Source organism: Chenopodium album, chromosome 2, assembly GCF_948465745.1.
Source record: "Chenopodium album chromosome 2, dcCheAlbu1.1, whole genome shotgun sequence".
NCBI classification, from domain to species: Eukaryota; Viridiplantae; Streptophyta; class Magnoliopsida; order Caryophyllales; family Amaranthaceae; genus Chenopodium; species Chenopodium album.
The window spans coordinates 8,457,646-8,463,967 of NC_137835.1; positions in this window are offsets into that span (position 1 = coordinate 8,457,646).

The window sequence follows — 6,322 nt, forward strand, 5'->3', positions numbered from 1 at the left end:
ATATGACCATACCTATTTATCCTTAACTTTCATCTTATTGTTTATACATAATTGAACTTGATCAGCTTTAATTAGATATAACTAACCCAAAAACATACTATTATCGGGTGAATAGAACCCACACATACATAGTTAATTAGTTACCTAATTTACGTTATACAAAGTGTATTAGGGATTAGGAGGATAAGTATTTGGGTAAATAAAATTCGACACAGTAAACCTCAATTGCATGCTTACCTTTCTCTCCAAAAGAAAATAGGGAAAAAATTAAAAAAAAAAAAAAAAAAAAGCATGTCGGCCCTATATATTATACATCAATGCTTGTAAAATGTGAAAGATATAAAATTCAGAAATGTGTCCCTCATATTATTTCAATATTTTTTTTTCTTTAAAAAAAATAAAGGGGAAAAAGAGAAAGTAATGTAAATGTGTCCCATTGGATTCTATATCCAAAGAATAAGTTCACTTAAAGATTTTTATGAAAAAATAATCATCAAAAATCGTATGTGGCCTGTCTTTGACCATATCCAAAGGCCCAAATTAGTAGGCCCCATTTATGGGTGGCGAATGACCTCTTTCTACTTTACACTCTACTCTATTATGTCCACATAATTAATTGAGTAATTAAGAGAACTAATTATAGATTCACTAGCTAATTACTGTAGTTGCTTTTTTGAGTTGTTGATATTCCTATAATTTTTCTCCATTTATTTGGCCACCTAAAAAAAGCTCTTTAAGGATTCTTCTTTTCACTTGGAAAGTACTGGAATAGCTTACTTTCTTCTTGTTGATAAAGATGGCACGACTAAAATGCAATAAATTAACCTATAGCTTGGCTACTTTAAGAGCGAAATTAATGTATACTCTATTTGTTTTACTTTTAGGGCCTGTTCTGTTCCGTTGAAATTCAGTTCAGTTCAGTTCAGTTCAGTTCAGCTCAGTTCAGTTCAGTTCAGTTCAGCTCAGCTCAGCTCTTAATTTATGTCTAATGATATTGCTAATGATATAAAACCAAATTTCATTCTTTTAAACTCTTATTACAACGACGACAACAACAAAAACAACAACAACAACAACAACAACAATAATAATAATAATAATAATAATAATAATAATAATAATAATAATAATAATAATAATAATAATATATTATTATTATTATTATTATTATTATTATTATTATTATTATTATTATTATTATTAACAATAACAATAATAATAATAATAATAACAATAATAATTGAAATAATAATACTAATAATAATAATCAATAAATAATAATAATAATAATCATAAATAATAATAATAATAATAATAATAATAATAATAATAACAATAATAATTGAAATAATAATACTAATAATAATAATCAATAAATAATAATAATAATCATAAATAATAATAATAATAATTAATAATAATAATAATAATAATAATAATAATAATAATAATAATAATAATAATAATAATAATAATAATAATAATATTGATACAATTCATTGTTCAAATGGTTCTATTTTTGTGATACATATTTCTAATGTTAATCTCATTGAGAAAATTAGAGTACTACACAACTTAAAATTTGTTTAAATGGGTTAGATACATGTAAGTGTTTTGTGTTCTTTTGTCCTAATACTATTTTATTTTTAAATTAAATAGTATATGTGTTTAAAATGTTTAGAGGTTTCAAGTTTTTAATATATTTTCCATACATTTTATAATATATTTTCCATACATTTTATAATTATAATTATATAGTATATTTTTCGTAAATATTTTAATATGTACATTTGTATATACACATATGTATAGTAATAAATAATCAATAAATAATCAAAGATCACTAATCCGTAGTTAAAAATCACTAATTAATAAGTTCAGTTCAGTTCAGTTCAGTTCAGTTCAGCTCAGTTCAGTTCAGTTCAGTTCAGTTCAGCTGAGTTCAGTCAATCGGAACAGACCCTTATTGATCACATTTTTATTTGAGATTAAGCTACTCTTTATATTTCGAAAGCTCTATTATTTACTTGATTTGTATAATTCTATAGATAATAATTGACTTTGATATTTGCTAGTAAAAACCAAGTTTTACTTATATATTTGTGTTTTTTTTTTTAAATAAAATAACATAGACACCAAATCATAAACATTAGAAAATGAACCCTAGTTCAAAATAGCCACAGCCAAATTGTGTGAGGAGGGGCGTGATATTGGATGTATCCAGTGGCGGATCCAGGATTTTCGAACTGGTGAGTCACCATCAATAACTGATCACTTGTTTCAATCCAAAAATTACATATATGTATATATAAAAAATATATTTCACCAAATGATTTCAATCAAAAAATAGGACATAAAAATCCATACTACAATAGTACTTAAAAATTCAATCTTACAAGTCGAAAGTACGTACTCCAAATAAATAACATGTTACAAACAAATAATACTATAAAATTATTACATTAAATTAACTTTATTGTACAAGAATTATTAAAAAATTATACGGAGTACACAAAAAAAAAAAAAAAATAGTGAGATAACTTAAGAGACCTGTTATTAAATATAACAGGTCTCTTTAATGAAAAAAAAGCAGCGCAACAAATATTCATATACAATGCCAGCAGAAAAGAGACATGTTATCTAAATAACCGGTCTCTTTGTTATTTTAAAAAATCTGACAAAGTGCTAGGCAGCAATAGCAGAAAAGAGACCGCCTATCTATAATAGGAGGTCTCTTTGATATTTTTTTTTAAAAAAAAAATCAATATTTTTTTTTTGCTGGTGAGTCACGTGACTCACCATGCACCTACATAGTTCCGCCCCTGGATGTATCAGCGTGCAATAAATACTTGTATAGTTGTATTGTTAATTATCATCGATGTTATGGCCTAGGCCAATTCTAATCATTGACAACTCTAATATTACTCTATTCTATTCAAATTTAGGGTTGTTTAACGGTCCAAGATCGGACCGGATCAAACCGATCCGGGCCAAAGACCGGACCAGTTAAGCTAGGATCGTACCCCAACCGAACAGAAAGATTAGGTCCAAAAGCCAGATCGAACCACTTTGGACCGATTTAAGCATTCTTTTTTATATAATAATTCTAAATTTTTAATAATTTTATGAAAAACTCGAAATAAGTAAAGGAAAAACTATAATGTAACGTCTTTTTTTGTATGTAAAAAAAAAAACTCATAAACTTAAATTTTTCTAAGCTTATTAAGTATAATGTTAACCATTATTTAAGGTTTCACGCAAATTTTTAATAAAAAAATCAGTACGATCCAAAACCCGTTTTTATAGGGTTTTGGGCCAGACCAGGCCGAAGATCAAAAAATTAAATTTCCGACCCAAAGATCGGACCCATTAATTCGATCTGGCTCGGTCCGAGGTGATCCGGTCCATTTTTTCGGTCTAGACCGATTTATGAGCAGCCCTAATCAAAGTATAAGACGTATTAAAATAAAAGTAATTCCATTATAGATCGTTTAACAATACTAAACTACAGAGAAAAAAAAAAAAAAAAAACCTTTTAACGCGTTATTACATAACTTTACAGCACCAATAAAACACAAATTTAAAAGGTTTATTATTTACTAGATTACTACTCAGTAAAATCAGTAGAACTACTGAGTTTTTGGATTCGTACAATCGAAGTAGATAATTTTGCTAATTTTGAAGAAACTAACAACCTCGGTGAAAAGGGTAACTGAGTAACTGCTCAAGTGAATCTTTAAATTCAATGTTCACCGACCATTTTGATTTCCTTAATACAAGGATGTTAGTCTTTCAATTAGTATAACACTTGTACCTCTCAGCCTTCAAAACTGCTTCCATTACTTTTTTGGTTGTCTTAGTTCATTGAATCATTAATAGGGTCACACACTCACGTAGAATGCCATTCAATTCTTTAACTCTATATGGAGTACTTGGTATCATACACAATTTTATGAAATTTTTTCGAGTTAATAACTAGGGTTTGTTTGTTGTCGTTAAGAATTAAGTAAGGTCCGGTTCTTTTCACCTTAATTTTGCTGAATTGAAATTATTTTTACTGAACTGAAATTATTTTTGCTGAACTTAAATTATTTTTATTGAACTTAAATTAATTTTACTGAATTGAAATTATTTTTTGCTGAACTGAAATTATTTTTACTGATTTTCTATTATAATTCTTCTTTAAGTAAACTGAATTTTACTGAACTGAACTCATTTTACTGAACTGAAATTATTTTTACTGAACTGAAATTAATTTTACTGAACTGAACTTATTTTTACTGAACAGAAATTATTTTTACTTAATATTATTTTTTAAAGGCGAAGAACAGGGCCTAAATGTGGAAAATAGTAAATGTGTGCTATCGGTTTTCAAAATTAACATACAACTTTCGTTACATATTAATTACAATTTTGAAATATTTTATATCGCTTGATCAAATGATCAATACTCAAAATGTAACGGTATATTTAAACTCGTTATACAATCTCGATCAGTACTCCGTAATTTTTTTTTGTCAAAAGAATATATTAATGATTATGATTTAACAAAATCTAGATTTTTTTTTTTTTTTTTTTTTTTTTTTTTTTGTGCTTAGGAAGCCACAAGGGCGGGTGATGAGACGATCCCAAGATCTCTTGGAACCGAGAGGGGAGCTCTAACCACTTGAGCTATCCCTCACTCTCTAAAATCTAGAAATTGTACTATACGGAGTACATAACAACCTAAACTTGTTTTTCTCAAAAAAAAAAAAAAAAAAATGTTTTTCTTAGCTGAATTTTTGTTTCTCATGTGATATGCATGAGCCCAAAGATCATTAATTTTTCCAGCCCAAAAGAACCTGGCTTCATATCCTTTATTGGCCCAAAGCGTTCATGTAGCCCATGTACAACTATATTGGACCGGGCCGAGTTTCACTATCCCTGCTAAGTTTTGTTGCACATTAGAGTTTGTAGTTTGTACGACTATTTTTTCTTTCTTTTTTTTTTTTTTTTTTGGGTAAAAAACTTTTCTTAAAGCATACCTACATTAATATAAAAATAAACAAGATCTTGTAACAAAAAAAAAAAAAAAAAAAAATTCACCCCTTAATCCTTTACGAGATCATAACTAGAGTTGGGCATGGGTCGTGTCAGACCGCGAGCGGCATGGGTAGTTTGGCCCAACACGACACGTGTCCGCCAATGGCACAACACGGCACGGTGACCAAGGAGTGGCCATGAGCCGTGCCGTGAACACGATTTCAAGAATCCGGCACAAGCACAGCACGCAGGCGGCGCGATAGTTTGGCCCGCCAGCATGGCACACCAAGCACGACCATAGAATAACATAAATAATAATAAATAACTATAATAATTAAAAGAACAATAATAATATAAGGGTAATGCTATACATAGCCCTTAGAGCTATATATAAGCATTAAAAACATTCTTGGAAATTGTATAAAATTAGGAATTCATGACAAAAACACGTGTAGATTAGTGTAATTAGTGTGAATTTGTCATGATTTTCTAAATTTAAACAGTTTTCAAGAGTATTTTTAATGCTTATATGCAACCTTAAGGGCTATGTATAACATTTTTCATAATGTACTAATAAAAAAAACATAAACATAAGGGCTTGTTTGACATTGTTTTTTGTTTTTAGTTTTTTTGAAAACAAAAAATCAAAAATAGGAAACAAGAAAAAGGTGTTTCCACTTTTTTGTTGTCAGTTTTCAATATTATCATGATTTTAATGGGGTTGTCTAATTTTTGTTTTATTATATGACATATATCATATGAGATTGAAAACCAAAAAACCAAAAAACAGAAAACCACAATAATGTCAAACGAACCCTAAATTAATAAAATTATTTAAATTGTATATCCATTTAAAAAGTTGTTAAAACAAATAAATATAAAATAAAAATATTATGGGTGGCCCGGTGCTTGACATGACACGCCACGCCACGCCAGACAGTGGGCCGTGTTGTGCCGTGGGTTGGGGTGTGCTAAATGGTGGCCCGGCACGACACACCAAAATGCAGGCACAACACGACACGAGCCACCACCAGACACGGCGAGGCACGGTCCGTGACGGCCAGCACGACCCGTTGTCCACCTCTAATCTTAACCATTTTCACATGAGAACTAGACCATATTTGTTATTCAACTTATTTTCCCTTTCATGCAAATCACAACCGTTTAAAAGAAAACTAGGTAATCAAATTGGCGATCATGAAAAATGTACTCCATAAGACCATGACTAACAAAAAATGTGACAAGAAAGAGAAATTTCCTTCATCATTGCAGGGCATGTATGCACCACGTTACATTTTGT